Source organism: Chinchilla lanigera, unplaced genomic scaffold, assembly GCF_000276665.1.
Source record: "Chinchilla lanigera isolate Chin_1 unplaced genomic scaffold, ChiLan1.0 scaffold00063, whole genome shotgun sequence".
In the NCBI taxonomy this organism is placed as follows: Eukaryota; Metazoa; Chordata; class Mammalia; order Rodentia; family Chinchillidae; genus Chinchilla; species Chinchilla lanigera.
The window spans coordinates 10869411-10887254 of NW_004955464.1; the positions used below are offsets into that span (position 1 = coordinate 10869411).

At 51.8% G+C, this 17844-nt stretch overlaps 1 long non-coding RNA gene across 1 annotated transcript; it reads left to right on the forward strand.

Annotated features, from left to right (window-relative positions):
* Window positions 1-14627: 14627 nt before the first annotated feature.
* Window positions 14628-17330, forward strand: LOC106150083. The gene is made up of 2 exons (XR_001236678.1): window positions 14628-14893; window positions 17024-17330. It is a non-coding gene; the product is annotated as an uncharacterized LOC106150083 (long non-coding RNA).
* The last annotated feature ends 514 nt before the right edge of the window (window positions 17331-17844 follow it).

The following is a 17844-nucleotide window of genomic DNA, read 5'->3' on the forward strand; positions in this document are numbered from 1 at the left end:
CTCCAGGAAGTCTGCCTGACTGCCCCTTGCTGCAAATGGAGCAGCTCTTCCCTGAGCCATTGGAGAGAAGGGACCAGGCAGGGGTAGGGGGTTTGAAGTCCAACCACATGGCACCTAGTGAGGTAGAAGGCCAGGCCAGGAAATATCCTGTGACAATGATCTGAACAGGTGCCACCGAGATAGACACCATGAATGTGCAGCTGGTAAGCTGAGGCATGGGGCGGGGGTCTCTGAGGGTTCAGAACAGCAATTGTCAAAGTGTACTGCCCAGGTCAGGTGAGGGCCACCTGGGAACTTGTAAAAGATGCCAGTTCTCCGCCCCACCCCGACCTTCCGGGTCAGAAGAGCATGAGGCAGTCAGCTAGTGTTGAGCAAGCCATGCAGGTGATTGGTGTGCTCTGGAAGTTTAGGGGCCCCAGGCTCACACTGCACCCCCACCTGCACCTACAGCCAGCACCTGCCTTCCCAGCAGGGCTCAGGAGCCCCCCTGGCCACACTGGCTTTGGTTCACCAAGGCGGGCTCCTCCCCAAAACTCCCTGCCTTGCAGAGAGGCAGGGGTTACAGTTCCAGGTCCTCTCCTTTCCCATCATTCAGTGTCACCATAGGTGTCCTTGCAACCCGTGCCTTGCAAGCCTGTTGGGTCTCATCTCTATGGAATGAGGAGCCTACCGGGCACCTCTTCATTTTCGCATGTCCCCATCAACCTTGGCCGCGTTCCCAGGGTGTCCTTGCCCTCCATGTCTATGGAGACCCTAGTGTGTCTCTAGGGCTCCGCGAAAGTGGCTGCTGTCTCCAGGTCCCTCTGTCCCCACCTGTGTGTGGGGGGTGGTCCCAGAAGGTCCCTGATGGCACCGCGCTTTACAGTACGTAGAGTGCATCTTCGTGTCACCATTCCTGCCGCTATCAAGCTCTTCAGAACAATCAAAAACCGAGGTAGCGGAGTCAGACGACTGGTCCAGGTCTGGCTGGACCGCGGGGGCCTAGACAGGCTGAGAGCCAGGTGCGCCTCCGGTCACGTGCAGAAGAGGGCGCCAAGGGCCCGCCACCGGACCAGGCGTCCGGATCTACCCACCTCCGCGGCTCGGGTGAGGCTCCAGCCCGAAGCTTCGTAGCCTCCTGGAGGAGGAGAGGAGCGCGGAGAGGAACTGGGCCCGGGGTGTCCGGGAGGAGTGGCGGGGAGAGGAGAAGAAAGGTCTGAACTCAAGATTTCAATTCCGAAAGCTCAGCTGCCTCTCCTAGCTGTGTGACCTCTGATGTGAGGTCTGACCTCTCTGCGCTTTATCTGTAATTATGGAAATAAAATTCCCGCCCCCCGCCACCACTTTAGCCCAGCCCGCCAAAGACTCCTAAGCGCACAAATGAGGTGGTTGATTCAGGCTCGCTGTGCAAACGCTAAAGCCCCATTCACAGGTTAGTAATTAGTGAAAAGCCTTTTCTTCTCGGACGACACAGGCATGACCTTCGTTCCCATTTTATGGACGCACAACCTAAGGCTCGGAGAATCTGCTCTTTCGGGGGACCTGGGGCTCACCCTGGCAGAGGGAGGCTGGTCCAGGCGGCAGCCCCTGATTTGTCCTTCCCTGTCCCGCAGCCTTCGCTCCGGCCGGAGGGTGCTAGAAGTCGCCTCCAACTTCTGCAGACTCGGGGAGCTCGGGAAGCCAGAACAGCTCGAGAAGCCAAAGAACCCGAATGCTCTGGCCGACCCACCCCGTTCCCGCCTGGTGCGAAGGGTTAGGGGTTCTTCGGCCCCGGGTCTGGCCCCAGCCTCTGGCCCGAAGACGCGCAGCCCCGCCGGGTCCCGGGCAGCGAGCGCTTGGGGTCCTGGCCGCGCTCTGCAGCGACGGCGCAGCGGGCCTGGCCTGCGCCCCGGGGTTCCCGCGCCCTCCCCAGCCCGCGCCCTGTCTGCACCCGGGTCCTGAGCTCTAATGAGCCCGCGCTTTCTGCTCGCCGACCCCGGCCTCCGCGCGAACCTCTCTGCCCCGGCTCTGCGGACTCCGTCCCGGGCCAGGACGGCGCGCAGCTCGTCTGCGTGGCCCGAGCGTCCCCGCGACACTGCGTGCGGGCTGCTTTGCGCGTGGAGACGCGGCGGGGACAGCTTCGCGGAGCCGACATCGGCGGGAGAGGAGCGGCGCGGACCTGGCTGAGGGCGAAATGGTCCTCAACTGCGGAGGAAGGAAGCGCTAACGCCCCTCTCTAGCATCCGCCGCGCGTTTGCATTAACATGATTCCCCCGGGGCGGCGACTCGGGCGAGGAGCCCGGGGAATCTGCGGCCACCACGAGTCAGCCGAGGTTTCCTCGACCGGCTCCTTTCCTCCGGCCCCCAACGCGTTTCGCTCCTGCTTGAGCAGGCCATCCGCGTTCCTCTCTTACAGGTGGCATAGCCGGGGCTCAGAGAGGTTAGGGAGCCATCCCCAGGCGGCACAGCAGGCCAAGGACGCCTCCCATGACAGCTTCAGCGCGGGATGCCTCCTCGAGTGGAGAAGAGCAGGTCTGCCGGGGCTAAGGGGCCTCTCCCCTCACCCTCACTCTTCAGTCTCCATCGCGGGCCCTCACCGACCCTGGTCCTACAAACTGAGTCCTTGCCCGCCTCCTCCTTGCAGCCCTCTCGCTGCGCGGAGTTCAGCCCCGTCTACACCGCCAGAACTGGAGAGCCGAGCCGGAGAAAAGCAAATTCAACCCGAGGGACCTCAGTCGAGGTGCGGGTGTCGGGCAGGTCCCCTGCCGCCGGGCTTCTCCGCACCCAGTCCTCTCGCCTCGGCGTCTCCCTCCGACCCTGTCCCGGGCCTCCACCTTCCTGACCTCTCCTGTCTGTCCGGGCTTCTGCGTATCCCTCTCCCTGTCTCTTCCCTACGTTCCGACCTTGAGTACCGTGATTACTGGTTCCACACCGGCTGGCTGAGCCACTTTCTCTGTCCCTGCATCCGATCTCTGCCTCCCCATGAAGCTGCCCCTCCCACCCCGGCGAAGGAACACACACCGGCAGAATCCGCCTTTTCAATAAAAAACTACAACTGGGAAACAGTGAATTAAAAAGCATTAACTTAAAAACAATCCATATGTCTGTAAATGCGTTCCAAATGGCCTCCTTTGGGGGGGTGATGTGGACCACATGTTCTGGGGTCCCAGACACAAAGTGGAGGGGGCTCAGGACCGAAGTGCACCCGGCCAGCTAACCACCTGGGAGGTGGAGTCTCAGGAACACCCTTCCTCTCCGCCCTCCCTGACGCCCACCCAGCTCCCTGGATCCTCCCTGAGTCCTGGCATCCGCTAGTCCCTCCTCCCCTCTACCCCAGAATCCCCAAATCTTCCCAATACTGACCCCTGGTTCTCCCTGTGCACTAGCCCTCCCCAGCCCTCACTCACACAGCTTCGTGCACCCACCCCCCCCCCCCCCCCGCAACATCCAATACCCAGATCTGCCATGCCCCACCCCCACCCTGCCCCTGGACCACCCAGCAACCCAGCACAGGGAGAAGTGGTTAGAATGAAGCTGCCTTGGCCTGAAGAGACTCCCTGGGGAACTGCACACAGATGGGGCCATGCCAGTCCCACTTCCTGCAACCTCAGGGTCCTGCCCCTGCTCATCCAAAGCTTGTCTGGAGGCGAGCCTCTCTGGGTTTGCAGGAGGCTGCTGTCCTCCCAAGTCACCTGCCAGAAAAATTCTCTCTTCAAAGTTCATCGTGCTGCCTCTCTTACCCTGCCTATCAACGCTCTTCCTTTTCCCTAGAATGGGAGAATTAGTGTGCATCAATTAGGTCTCCACCAGAGAAGATGCGACTGGGGGGGGGACTCCTGCCCCCAGAAATATCTTCTGAACCAGAAGGCAAATCTGAGTCCAGAAAGCAGATGGGAAGGAGCATTCTGGATTCTTAGCCTGGCTCGACTAATGATAATGACTTCTAATTATGACAATAATAATAATAGAGCTGCTCACACTTATTGACCACTTACTGTGTGCTCTGCATACAGCAAAGCACGGAAACTGTAAATGGCTATAGGACTTCGAGCAGGGGCTTGCTCTGCCTCCGTGCTTGCTCGGTCTCAGTTTCCTTATCTGTAGCAGGAATGGGTAGGACCAGAGATTCTTCTGGCTTAAACAGAAACATCTGTGGTTGAATCAGAATTTTCCAGGCAAGTTGTATTTGTCACTCTTCCTATCTGTTTTTAAAGAAGACAAGGAAGCCAATCAGGAAAATATTGGTTCCAACTGATTCTGTTTTCAAAATAACAAAACAAAAAGTCATTGTTTAGAAAAATCCTTATAGTTCTCACCAAATCAACATTCTCTTAATAACTGGATATGAACCATTTAATTTAATTTTTAATGATAAAGATGTTTTTGTAGCCTGGGATGCTGGTGCACACCTGTAATCCCAGCACTCTGGGAAGTTGAGTCAAAAGGATCACTTGGGCAACTTAATGACAGAGACCCTATCTCAAAATTAAAAATACAAAAGAGCTGGGGATACAGCTCAATGTGAAGGCCCAGGGCTCAACCCATAGTACCACCCCGCAGAAATGGTTTGTGTTCATTATCCAAGAGGACCTTTCAAAATTTACCATACTGCACTCACTGACTTACCAGATTCTAGAGAAGCCCAATAGAAATATTTACACAAAGCTCCCCACTGGTTCAGCCATGAGAATCCTGCTTCTCATAATTTCTGAATCTCATATTAGATATCTGATATGTCATTCTTATATAATTTCATCTCTGATGTTGACATGAGATTCTGATTGAGAATCACTAATGTAGGTTCCTGACCATTTTTGTTTTATAGATTCATTTAAGCAGCTTCTCTGTGTCCACACACGTGCTCTCATATGTGTTCTCAGAAGCCTACTTGCACATGGGTCTGCATGTGAGCATATGCTGATGTGTGTTTCTTTGGGGTGTGGGTGTCCATTGTGTCTGAGCACTTGTGGTGGGCGTGCTGAGTGGGGACTGGATCCCTCTGGGTGTGCTTAGGCTGGGCGACTGTGGGTGGAAGCCTCTGTTATAGGCAAAGCTGTGTATGTGAAGCCATGTCTGCGCCTGTGTTAGACACAGCCTGTGTACCTGTTGAGGTGGACTTGCCACTCTCTCGCAGGGGTAAGGGTCTCTGGAGGAAGGGTCTCTGGAAGGGCATTTAAGCCATTTCAGGTTCCAGAGCTCACAGGGCTCCTCTGCTGGAAGGATGCTGGATTTCAAGGATAAACACAGCCTTCTGTGCTGAGCATTCTAATTCTGCAAGTCAAGTAGAGAACCCAAGCAGCTGCCTGCTAATTAGCTGCCCTGAGGGAAAAAAATTGCTGGTGCTGGAGTGGATAATGTGTTTGCCTGTTTCCGTGGGATTCACCAACTGAATGTCCTCCTCTCCCTCCTTCCAGCTCTCTCCCTGGGGCCTGACCTCTGCACCCAGGCTCAGAAAGATGGCTCTGCCTTTGCATGCAGGGGCTCTATCTAACACATCAGCTTTTCAAACAGGCCAATTGCTAAGCAAATGTCACTTGAGCTACAGCTTGGAAAGTGATCAGTGAGACAAATGATCTATCTGAATAGACGAAGATGTGTCCCTTGCCAGATGGAAATGAGCTAATAAAGTCCCTGTAACATCAAGGACAGTCTCCCTGACCCCACCCCAGACAAACTGTGCTCTCAGGACAGGGGCTCTTTGCAACAGGATCCTGTAGCCAGGATCTTAGGCTTAATGGATCTCAGTTCCAGGGAGCCCCTGAGCTTCTCTGCCCAGATCCCTGCAGCAGCTCCACAGGCTGCTGGGAGCAGGTAACTGGCTACACTGAACTGATGGGCTTCCATGATCCATACCCTTCCCGTGCTTGCATATATACATGTGTGCACAAGTGATAGACAGACACACACGTGCGGTTTGAGCCCCCAACTTTAACCATTGCTACACTATTATGTACACAGGCCCACATACAAAGGTGTCTGCAAATTTTTACCTGCCCAAGCCATCGTTGATCTCTTTTTGAACTTATAATACATCAATAAATATTAATACCTGTCCAACACACAAGTTCACAAACAGATACAGATGTGAACCACGCAGATACCACACAGAGATATCATCATGGATTAAATGCATTCCCCTGGGGCTGGGGATTTAGCTCAGTGGCAAAGCGCCTGCCTAGCAAGCGCAAGGTTGTGAATTCGGTTCCCGGTACCGGAGAAAAACCAAAAAAACAAACAAACAAACAAACAAAAAACAACAACAAAAAAAAACCAAATAAATGCATTCCCCTAAAATTCTTGCAAAGTCTTCGTCCACAGTATGAGGGTATCTGCTGATAGGGCCTTTGGAAGGTGATTAGATTGAATCAGGTTTTGAGGGTAGGCCCCCCCACTCTAGGATTAGTGTTCCTATAAGAAGAGGAAGGGGAAACAGGGCTCAGGCTGTCTCTGGCATATGCAAAGAGGAAGCTAGAGGACCTTCACCAGGACCTGAATCTTCCAGCACCCTGACATTGGGCATCCCAGCCTCCAGAGCTGAGAGGAATCTCTCAGCTCTATAGTTTAAGTTACCCAGTCCAGGATATCTGTTACAGCAGTCTGGGCAGACTAGCAGATATAAACTAGGAATTATACTGGTATATGTTTGTACACATTCATTTACAGACAAATAAAAACCATAGATACACCTCCAGAGAGACCCTACCAGGCCCCACGCGCTGCCTCTCCTGTTACTGCTGGTTACCACTCACCCAGCACTCACTGAGCTAACTGTTCCACACGCTTACTTGCTTTACCTTCAAGACAGCCCCAGCAGGAAGACATTTTGCTAGCTCCATCTGAGGAGATTAGAACTCAGGAGTGGGTGTACCACTGGTAAGTGACAGAGTTGGCATTTGGAGTCTTCCGACTCCAGTGTGCCTGCTTCTAGGGAAGATAAGCGATGTAGCATTTGGAGCTAGGGTGGTGGCAGGAACTTCATTAGAGTCTGAAGAGAGCAATCATGCCACTTCTGTGAAGCTCAGCCTTGGTTCCCCCAGCCACCTGACTTATTTGGCCTTGTCCCTTGTAACTCAGTTACTGTAACTGGGTACAGCTGTCTCCCAGGGCATCCTAGCAAGGCCTTCCCAGGATGCAGATGCACAGCCATCCCTGAAAGGGCTAAAGAAGCAGCCTTTGAGTTTTGTTCAAAATAAAGATCACGCTAAAACTAATGATATAAACTGATCTTAATATATGCCCAATTTAAATGACAGGCTCGGGTCCAGGTTCAGGTCCAGTGTTGACATTTTCCCGTCATGCAAAGTTACCTTGTTCTCACTCAGCTCCACTAAGCTGCTCCTCTGGATAGTGGAGCTGTGTGTCTCTCAGCCTTTCGAGAGACTGTTGAATGTAGATGTGCACTGCTCTCTGCCTGCAGCCCCTCTCGCACCAAATCTGGCGCCAGGGTGTTCAGCATTCTCAGGCCCGGTCTCCCCCACACTCCACACATCCATTCCTCTGAAGCCTCCTTTCATCCCTGCCCAGCACTGTCCTGAGGCTACTGGGGAGTCTTCAGCAACACTGAGCTGCGGTAGGGCCTGCGGCAGACGCACAGACGTGTCACACCCCTTCTCCCTGGACTAGCACCATGGCTGGCTCCCTGTGAAGGAAAACAAAGGTCCTCCTGACAAGCAAGCATAAATATTTTCTTTCCCAGCCTGACTCAGATGGGAATCTTCACTGTTAATAAAGTGGCAGCTGGCTATCTGGGAGTGTCTGAACATGGCCTTCTCTGGCAGGGAGCATGTCATCCATCTCTGTCCGCACCTTGTCAGATGACAAGACTTTGCTGGCCTGCTCCATTTCAGAATGTGTCTCAGATGGCAAAAATCGGGAGCATTTGCAAAACAGCAGTTTCATCTTCTCTCTCTGGAGGGCAAGGTGGAGCAGGCTGAGTTGCTGCCCTTGGCAAGCTGGCCTATCAGGATCCTGGTCATCAGTGCCTACCAAGCCTATTTATTTAAGTTCCACATCAGACCATGAGACTATTTATGGTGACAGGAGGGAGAGTGGTGAAGCAGGCTAGAGCATCCCACTTTGAAAGGTGCTCAGACCAGAAAGGGCAACACAACGTAACGGGGAATCCTGCTTTGCTTTGAGGCATGTGAGCTGGAAATGGAGTGCAAGGCCCGGAAAGGGTTTGAAATAACATTTCAGACTGGAGCCCGCCCTGCCCCCATCTGGAAATAGGTGTCAGGATGGAAACCAGGGCACCTCTCCTCACCACTCGTCACCAGGCAGGGCTGTTTGAAATAAAAACAAAAAATTCTTCCTTCAAAGAACATGTGTTTTCGAAAGTACCATGAATTCTTGACTTCCAAGTCCAGGCTGTGTGAAGGCCCCATTCACAGCCTGCTGGGGACCAGGAAGGAGCTGCTGCCATGAGGCAAAATACCCACGGCCTCCAGGTTGTGGGGTTGCTCATCAGTAAACATTTGATGATGGCTAGGCCTCCAGGTGACAAAAAGAGATTTAGGGCAATCTAAGCCTGGGTTCAAATCCCTGCTGTATCAGTTTGCTTTGGGAAAGGTATTCAAACTTTCTGTATTTTTGTACAGAATGGGGATAATAATACTGATTTCTAAGGATGGTTATAGGCTCCTCCTGAAGCCTGCAAATGGAAGTGCCCATCCATAGCCCTTGACCTCTAACAGTGCTTGGCAATGTGTGCTTTGTTACTGGAGCTCAAAGAGGTTGCCCAGTGCCGCAGAGCAGGGCAGAGTACCTCGGGTTTGCAGTCACTACTTCCTGAGATCTGATCTCAACCACTTCTCTCACCCAGTGTTCCGGGATTCTCCTACTGAAATCAGTGAGCAAACGAGGCGGGTCTGCCCAGGGCTCTGGAACTCACACCACACAGTTGCCATCTCCATAGGCTTGTCCGTGCTCTTCCACACCTCAAGCCCGCACAGCCCCCTCCCTCCTCACAGTGCCTCCCAGCCGGATGCCTTTGTCTTTAGCGATGAAGGTCACACTAGCTTACAGTACATGTGCTATGTGCCAGGCACTTCCAGTCCCAAACATTTCAGAGAAGGGATGCTCAGCCTGTATCATTTGATATCTACCTCTCACCGGATCAGGAGAGATAGAAGTAAAAGAAAAGAGGGAGGTAGTAAAGAGTTTCCAAAAGGGAAATGACTCCAGGCCAGAGAGAAGGCTGAGGGGTCAAGGAGGAAGCTGAGGAGCAGAGAAGAGGCTGGAGCTGAGGAGGCCAAGGGTCTGGGAGGAGTTTGAGTGAGAATCAGGGAAGAAGATGAGGGCCAGCGGGGAGATGTCAGGGCTGGCAGGAGGTTGCTTTCAATGTCCAGAAGGACAATGACTGTGCAGGATGTAGAGGCTGGGCTTGAAACTGCTTCATTTGTTCACCTAATACCTAGTTAGGCACATGCACCACGTGGCAGGCTCTAGTCTAGCTGCTGGCGAGTAGTAGTGATCAAAGCAGTACAAAACCCCTGACCTCCTGGAGTGTACCTCCAAGTGAAAGAAAGAGACAATAACCTAAAAAGAAAATTGTGTTGCATGTTACATATGGATAAAGAACTCATGTAAAGAAAACCAAAGCCAGGGGGAGGAGATAGAAAAAGGGGTGAATATGCAGTGGCCACAGAGCACTTCACTAATAAAGTGCTTTTCAGGAAAAGACCGAAGGGGAGTGAGAATATGAGCCTTCCCATGGGAGAGGCGGAGGGGTTCCTAGACAGAAGACTAGGAGCATAGAGCTCCAGGCAGGGGCGCCCTAGGCCGGTGAGAGCCACAGGAGGAGGAAGCTGTAGGAGTGGCCCTGTGCAAGGGGAGATAATCTGGAGAGGAACTCAGATACAGAGGACTGGATCATATATGGCCTTGATGTCCCATCCTGAGTCTCTTAGGCCCCTTGCCCTTCCCAGACCAGATGGCTTGGTGCGGAGGGTATGTGTGGTACTGGATAGGGTTATGAAAGTTTTAAGGCTGTCTCATGCACAAAGCAAAACCCAGGCCCCCAAGAGTTGGCACACTGTGTCAGCACAAATGCCCACACTTCTGAGACTGAATTTGAGGCTCAAAGATGCTGAGCCTGGGATGGTAGCTGGAGCAGAGGGAAGTTCCAAGGGCCTGGATCACAGGCTCACCTGGACATACTGTGGGGCTGGTTAATGGCAGGATCCCAGTTCCAGCCAGCAGCTTCAGCCTTCAACAAGGACAAAGGAGTCCTGCCCTCTAACACAGCAGCTCCTCAAGTCTTCTAGGACCTGGGGGTCCTGACCGAGTTCTTGGGCCTTCTCTTGGCCCCTTTGGTCTAGAAGAATTTGCTTCTAAATCCTAGGTCTCCAGAGGACAGCAGATCCTTCAGGCCATCAGAAAGGAGCACAAACGTCAACTAATAACAAAAGCGATAGGTACAACTTGAACACTTCTTTGTTCACATTTAGACATGTCCAACTAACAAAGAGGCTCTGTAGAATCTCATTTGACCCAAGAAGCTGAGGAGATCAGCTGGGGCAAAGGTGGGAGTGGATTTAATTGTCCACTTACAGATGAGAAAACTCAATCCCAGAGAGAGACAGTGACTCTTCTGAAAGGTGTACCTCTGCTAAAGTGTTCTGATGGGCCCGTTGCATCAAACCTCCAGACTTATAAGCACACAGTGCCCTTTCTCAGTGAAGATGGTGTCCTGCATACAAACAGCTGAGATGGGCCACAAGAAGTCATGATTGGGCCCATCTGCGTGTGATCTGTGGCTAGCAGGTGAGGCTCCAGTCTAACTCTGGAGTCAGGGCTCCATGTGTGACTGGGCCTTCTGGCTGCAGCCCAGTGCTATTTCTCCACTACCTGCCTTGACACTGACCTTGGGAGAGGCCTTCCCCATCTGTAGTGAGAGGATGCAAAAGAAAAGGTTTCGAAGGCCCCCTCCCAGGGTCCAGGCTGTTGCTGGGATCAGATCTGAGCTCAGAATGTGAAGAAGAAGAAGAGAGCAGGAAGTCCTGGGGCTCGAGGGCCTGGGCCAGGCCCTGCAGAGGGAGGGGTGGGAGGCAGAAGGTGCAGAAACTGCCGTTGATTGACCTCCCAGGCAAGGTCCACCCTCACCAACCCTCTTCCTCCTCTCTAGCCTGAGGGTCTCCTCTGCTTCCACATCTTGTTGACTTTTGAATTTATAAGGTGTGCAGGTTGCCAAGGCCCCAGGGTGATTGCACCTGGACCCGCCTTGAGAAAGCAGCTTCCTCAGCCAGCCTCTACCTCAGCTGGGAGGAGGGTGGGAATGTAAGCTAGGGTCTCCCTCATGATGGGAAGAAATGAAAGAAGAGGATCATCAAAAAGAAGACAGACGGAGAATCTCCCTTTCCTGGAAAGGAAAAGGAGAGGAGCTATACAAACTTTTTGCTTATATTATGAAACCCTTGATTCTTGACCAGGTCTGACTCTGACAGCCGGAAAAGCTCAAGTGGGGTGAGGAGCTTTATGGTGTTTGCTTGGTTTATTGGCTCTGGGGAAGAGGATATGAGGGCCCGAGCAGTTCTCTGGAGATAGGACCCCTCATGGAAAAGTCAAGATTTATGGTTTCCGGAAACGCTCAAGGTTACTGCACTGGGCAGAGTCAGTTTTCCTTGGCTGTGGGGACTAACGAGTGTGAGGGTCTGGAAGTAAGGAAATCCCAGAATCCGTTCCCCACATCCCCTATTTCCATCACCTTCTAGAACTCTTAGTAGCAACTCCATGATGTTGAGGGTCCTAAGCACCCGCCCCCATTTTAACAATAGGAGAACTGAGGCTGGGAGAGCCCTGGGCCGTACAGAATTCCCTGCTACCGCCCTTTCTCTCCAGGCAGTTCTCGCTAGAGTGGCCACTGATGCCCAGTGAGTAAATACTTGAGTCCCCCTGACTACAAACAAACAGCTAGGGCTGTGTCCTATACTCACCTCTATTCCGTCCCAGGCTGACATGGAAGAACAGCCAGTCACCACTACTCAATGAAGTGGCCCAGACAGCCCTTCCCCCAGCACATGACCCCACCAAGGGTGCTTGACCTCCATGGAAATACCCACCTTACCACTCTTGTGGACACTGGCCCTGACCAAGTGGCTCTGGAAACAAATGTTTCATCGACAACCCTACTTCACAGGCACAAGAGGCTGGTTCCTGACACGGCCTTCCAATCTTCGATGGCCCCTGTTAGCAGGATAGATTTTTATTTCTGGACTTAATTAGGGGACATGCCATAAATATTCATGCCACAAAATGAGCTCTGGCTCACAAGTGCAGCTGCTTCCCGCTTAGGGGAAATTAACATTGTTTTCCAGCAAAGAGTAATGGAGGCTGGGCAGTTGGAGAGAGGAGCCTTTTCAATAGCCTCTCTAGGACGGAAAGGGACAGCCACACTTGGCTGCACCACGCTCTGCATCTCCAAATGAGGAGACTCAATCCTATCAATCTCAAAAGGAGCCCGTACCCAGGCACTCTCCTTGACGGGAGATACCTGAGCTGTCTTAAAAACAGGGCTCAGCAAACTGTAGCTCAAGAGCCAAATCCACCTGCCACCTGCTTTTGTAAATAAAGTTTTATTGGAACCCAGCCACTGTTATTTGTTCAGTTATTGACTACAGTAGCAGTGTTGAACAGTTGTGAGGAGGAAACTTCTGGCCTGTCATGCCTGAAATATTTACCTCCTGGCCTTTTACAAAAAAAAAAAAAAAGCTTGCTGACTTCTGTTCTAGAATTGTCTCATCCTAGATGTTTATTATTATTAATAAAAGTCCCATAACATCAAACTCTCTGGAATGTTAGAAATATAGAGTAGTCTTTAAATCTCACAGTCTTAGACTCTCACTTGCACAGATCCAGAAGGAGAGTCCAGCCTCAGCTCTACCACCTCCTTAAAGGTGTGGGTGGGAAGGAACTTTCTTTCTGCCTCAGTTCCTTCAACTATAAATTGGAGGTAATACTAGCACCTATCTCATGGGACTGTCATGAAGATTAAGTGGGTGCATTTTTCTCAAGTCCCTAGGAAGTATCTGGCACAGCATAAGCATGAAGCAAGTGTTTGTTAAATAAATGGATTCAATCTTCTGTAATTTCAGAATCCGTAAAGCATAGGATCTTAACCTCCTACAGATTTCAGCCTGTCCAATCTTACAGTCTCAACTGTGACGACTCTCCTTCCCCAAGTTTCTGGAGCTGGGCTAAATGCTTTATGTGTATGATCTCACTTAATCCCTAAAGCAAGTCTTTGAAGTGGGGATTACTGGCAATACACACACGAGGAAAGTGGGGCTTTACCAAGGCTAGGAGACTAATCCAAGGTCACTCAGGGGTGGATTGGGAATTTAGAACAGGAGGCCAGGGTGCCTGACTCCAAAGTCTGCCTCTCAGATATTCACACGCACTCTCCCTTCTGTAATTGTCACAGGTCCTCAGCCTCTGCAGGACAGCTGCTGGAGTAAGGCGCTTACTAACCTCTGGAGACAGCTGGCTTGGCTCCTAAGTGCTCAGATAGGGATCTGCCCTTACATTCCTCACCCTCTGGGTCCTTGTCTTCATCGTCTCTTCCCAGCTCCAAAAAGCCTGGCAGGAGAACGTGAACATCCTGGGGCTGTCTCCTGACTTGCTATGTGGGCTCCAGCAGCAGTCTAAGCCTCAAAGCATTTTACAGCCAAATAGCCCTGGGTGAAAATCGAGCTCCCAGCTTTGGACAGACAGATCCTCCTTGATGCTTACAGGCAGCAGGAACGCCATCTCCTGAAGGCTCCCAAGGCGGATAAGACTTGTAAGAATAACTCCAGGACTCTCTAACCCTTGTATCTTTTCTGCTTGCTTCCACGGTGTCTTGATGCCTAGTCTCTCTGATGCTTCTATGGCTTAGTGAGGCTCATCAATGGCCTGCGTTGCACTCGTCCTCAGGGCTTCCCTGACACAGTAGGTCAAGAACGAGTTATCAGCCCCATTTGTAAGGTGGTGATCAGGATGGGGAAGGCTTCTGTGTGTTTCCCTGGGCCTTTGTCTCATCCCCCCTCAACATATGCAGGTTCTTACCCACTTTACAGAGCAGGGAACATGGCTCCTGAGGCCCTCTGACTTTCCCAGGTGACACAGATCTATAAAGGAGGAAGACACTGATAAAGCACCGTCCACATGCTAAGCACACTCGTATACACATATGCCTTGCTCCACCACCAAACACATACCCAGTCAAACCCTGAGGCAAGTATTTTTATTCCTGGTCGCCAGATGTAGAAAGCACGGCTCAGAGACCGGGTAGATGTCCCAGGGTCCAGCCTGGCCCCCCATCCTCACTGACCATGGCTAAAGCCCTCTCACCCACCCGAGAAGTCCTGCGAGGCTCGGCACACATCCTTTCAGGGAGTGGAAAAGGAAACACTGAGCCCTTTTACAGGCTTTCTTTGCGCATGACGAGCAGCCCCTGAGGATGGTCGATCCGCCACGGATGGGAGGAATGGTTTATTTTTCCTGTGGCTCACTCTGGAGCCTTTCAAAGGTGTGAAGTTCCATGGCCTGTAAACGCTGACTCAACTGGCCAAACTGGAGCAGGCCCTGCCCCTCGCCCTACCCCACCTCTTTGTGTGCCGCCCACCCACAGGAACTCCCTCAGCCCACCTGGCCTCTCCTGCTCCGAAGGCTGCAGAGTGACAGCTCTGAAACTCGACTCTGATGTTTATTCATCAAACACTGAGAGGCCCTCCAGGCTGTCCTCTGCCGTCTAGACCCTCTGCTTCCCCAGGGAAAGTGGGTCCCTGGCCCACTCCCGGCTCTGGATGCCTGGCGCACTTCCAGGACACCGGCCATAAGGAGGAGCACCCAGCCTGGTCCTGCAGCAAGAGAGAGTCTGGTGAGACACAAGGAAGAACCCTCTGCCCCAGAGGGACAGTCAGCTCAGAGAGGGGACCGGATATCTTGTGGCAACTGGGTAAGAACATTGGGCTCCTCATTCCCAGTGTCCTTCCTCACGCCCATGACAAGGGAAGGATGCGATCATGTGATTCCCAAACCCCAGCCCCTACCAGTTCTAACAGTGTTGCAATTCTGAGATTCCACAGAAGACAGGCTGTTGGGGGACCAAGGGCCATTTCCGAATGTTCCCACCTCCAGCCGTGTCATGTGGTTGCCTGCTTGGATGAGACGGGGTGACTGTGGCTGTGCACTGACTGGTTGTTTCCTTAGATCATATCTGAGGAAGTTGCGTGGTTATTTTTTAAAACTGAACTGATACTGTCATCGGTTTTCTGTCTCACTCCTCCCCTTGCCATTTCTATAACTGGGCGGACTGTTTTTGTTGGACTGACGTGCTGTTATCTAAGCTGCCCCCTTGTTGGGCTGAACTGACGGGCCGTTTGTCTACACTGACCAGCTGTGGCTGGGTTGGAGCTGTCCTGACTGGATATTCTGGCCGAGAAGACTAGCCTGAGGCCTGGGGTCATGCCAGCCCCACGTTCCAGCCTCACCGCCAACCTGGTGAGTCCAGAAAGATCCAGTCCTGAATGTTTCAGGCATAACCCTATCTTGATCATCATGAAAGGACATACAGTACTCTCACCAGTTTAAAACTGGGCTTCAGACCAAGGGCCTGGCCCAGCACCTGTCATCCCCCACCCTTGCCAGGTAGCCTTGCCTGCCTGGATGCCCATGTGGGCCTGGCTGAGCCTCCAGTCCTGCCCCTCATTTGTGAAAGCCGACTACTGAGCCACCAGCACAGCCCCTCTTTTGTTTCTCCAACTCACTTCTCTCATTGCTGACAAATCTACCCGCTTTCAGTGTGCTAAGAGTCCTCACCCACGCCCCCTCAGTCACCCTGTTCACCCCTCCTTGGCCTTTCAGGATCACAGTGAAAGGGACTCATCCACAAATGGGGGGTTTGCCATTATGTCTTTGTAGAGGCTCGGTTTCCTTGGACCCGACTCCTGCCGTCTCTAGTATATGTAGATGCAAAGGAGCACAATGTAGCCAGCATCCTGGTTCAGCAGCAGGGCTGGAACCCTGTTTTGGAGCTGGAAGACGATGTGGAGATTTTTCCTTCCTTTGTCCCCTCCCCATTTTACAGATGGGGAAATTGACCATGACACGGTCCAGCCTCTTGACACCCAGTTTGCCATGCTGTTAGCTCATTTCCACTCTCTTTCCCTTTCCTTATTTCTTTCAGAATTGAAGAGACAACGGCATTTGTCATTTGTGTTAACGCAATCCACTGCACCACTGAAAAATGTGAACAATAGGTGCAGCTATAGTCCAGGAAGTCCAAAGTCATGGTGTTGTCGTTTAGCATCAGAAATCAAAAGCTAGAGCCATACAAACTGCAGTTCAGGGTTGAACTGGCTCTAAAATAAATAGAAACACTGGCCTGACTAATTTGAAATTCAATTCACAAAAAGGAAACAAAGCCAAACTGTTCTCTTCCTGTTTCTAATATTTTTTGTTCCCACATTTAGATTATTTAATCCAACTTCCTATTTGTGGGTGGGCCTACTGGGGACCAGAGAGGAGTTCTGACTGGCTGGAATAAGCACAGCGCGCAGGCAAGCTGTGCTGTGGACCGGAGCCCCCTAAACTCCTGTCATCAGGCGGACACTTCAGTTTGGGAACGATCCCGGCTCCATCGAAATGATATTCTTAGAAGCGCTGCAGTTTGCTATGGGGATTTGCAGTTTCTAAATCTGATGGCTTTTTAAAGAAAAATATTTGAAATTGGCAAAAGGCATTGCTTTCAGTGTGTTATCTGTGGGAAATTTGCCCCGATGGCTCCACATTTCCAACCCAAGCTGCTCCTTCCCCGAAGTGCTTTAGGTGAGCTTAAGGCAAGGTGATTCTCTGGATAAACTGAGCTGGAGAAAATATCTTAGGAGGAGGGCAAACCTATCTGCGCAGCCACTGCGCAGACCCTGTCTTTCTGATGCCTGAATTAAAAAGCAGGAGGTTCCAGATTTAAACTGTTTATCTGAAGCTATTTCTTTTACAGAATTTTGGGATTAATTCCCCAGGAAGTCAATGTTTTATGAAGTACTGGGGTGCCTCTGAAGCTGGCTTTGTTTTGCTTTTGGTTTAGTCCTCAGTGTAACAGAATCCTGAGCGTCACTCTCCTGCTGATGTCTGACCACCCTCTTCCACTGTGCTGTCCCCCTGGGAATTTATGGCTGGGTGATGAACCACCATATCTCTCCGAACACGATGAGGACGTGGATAACATCATCAACTCATTGCTGAACCATTCTCATCAACCGGCTTTAATCACTCCCAAGACTGATAACCATCAGAGGTTGTTAATTCCCAGCAAATTATCTAATCCACATGTTGTCCAATTTGTGTAAACCCCAGCCCACGAGGATCATAAAATAAATAAGCATGAAATGGTTTATAGTTTCAAGTCTCCTCTCACCTAGACAGATCAGCTCCTCATCTCAGCCACTGCGGCGACTCCCGCCTCCTCCCAAGAAGGAACGGGTCGTGTGGCTTCCTATGGGGATCCCTTTGCTGCCGTTTCTGGGACACAGGCCACACACATACTGAGGCAGGCACCATCCCTCCTGTTACCCCTCCCACAGCCCAAAGAAGCCAAAGCTTCATTTCACTAATATGTTAATCATTGAAATAGTCCTGACCTGCAAGGCACAGGCATGGCGAATTAAGAGGCTGGAGGAGCTGCAAAATATAAGTCGTCCCTTGAAAAACAGGGGACTGGAAGGCATTTGTAGTGATGAGCGGCAGGGTAGGGAGGGGAGGCAGAGAAGGAGGTCGGCAGCTCCAGGGGACGAGGAACGGTAGAATTAGACTGTGCAGTCTAGACAGAAGCACAGGGCGGCCGAGGGCACGCTTGCCTGTGTGTACACACTCGGGCGCACATAGGACCAGCCTGGAGCAGAGCTGAAT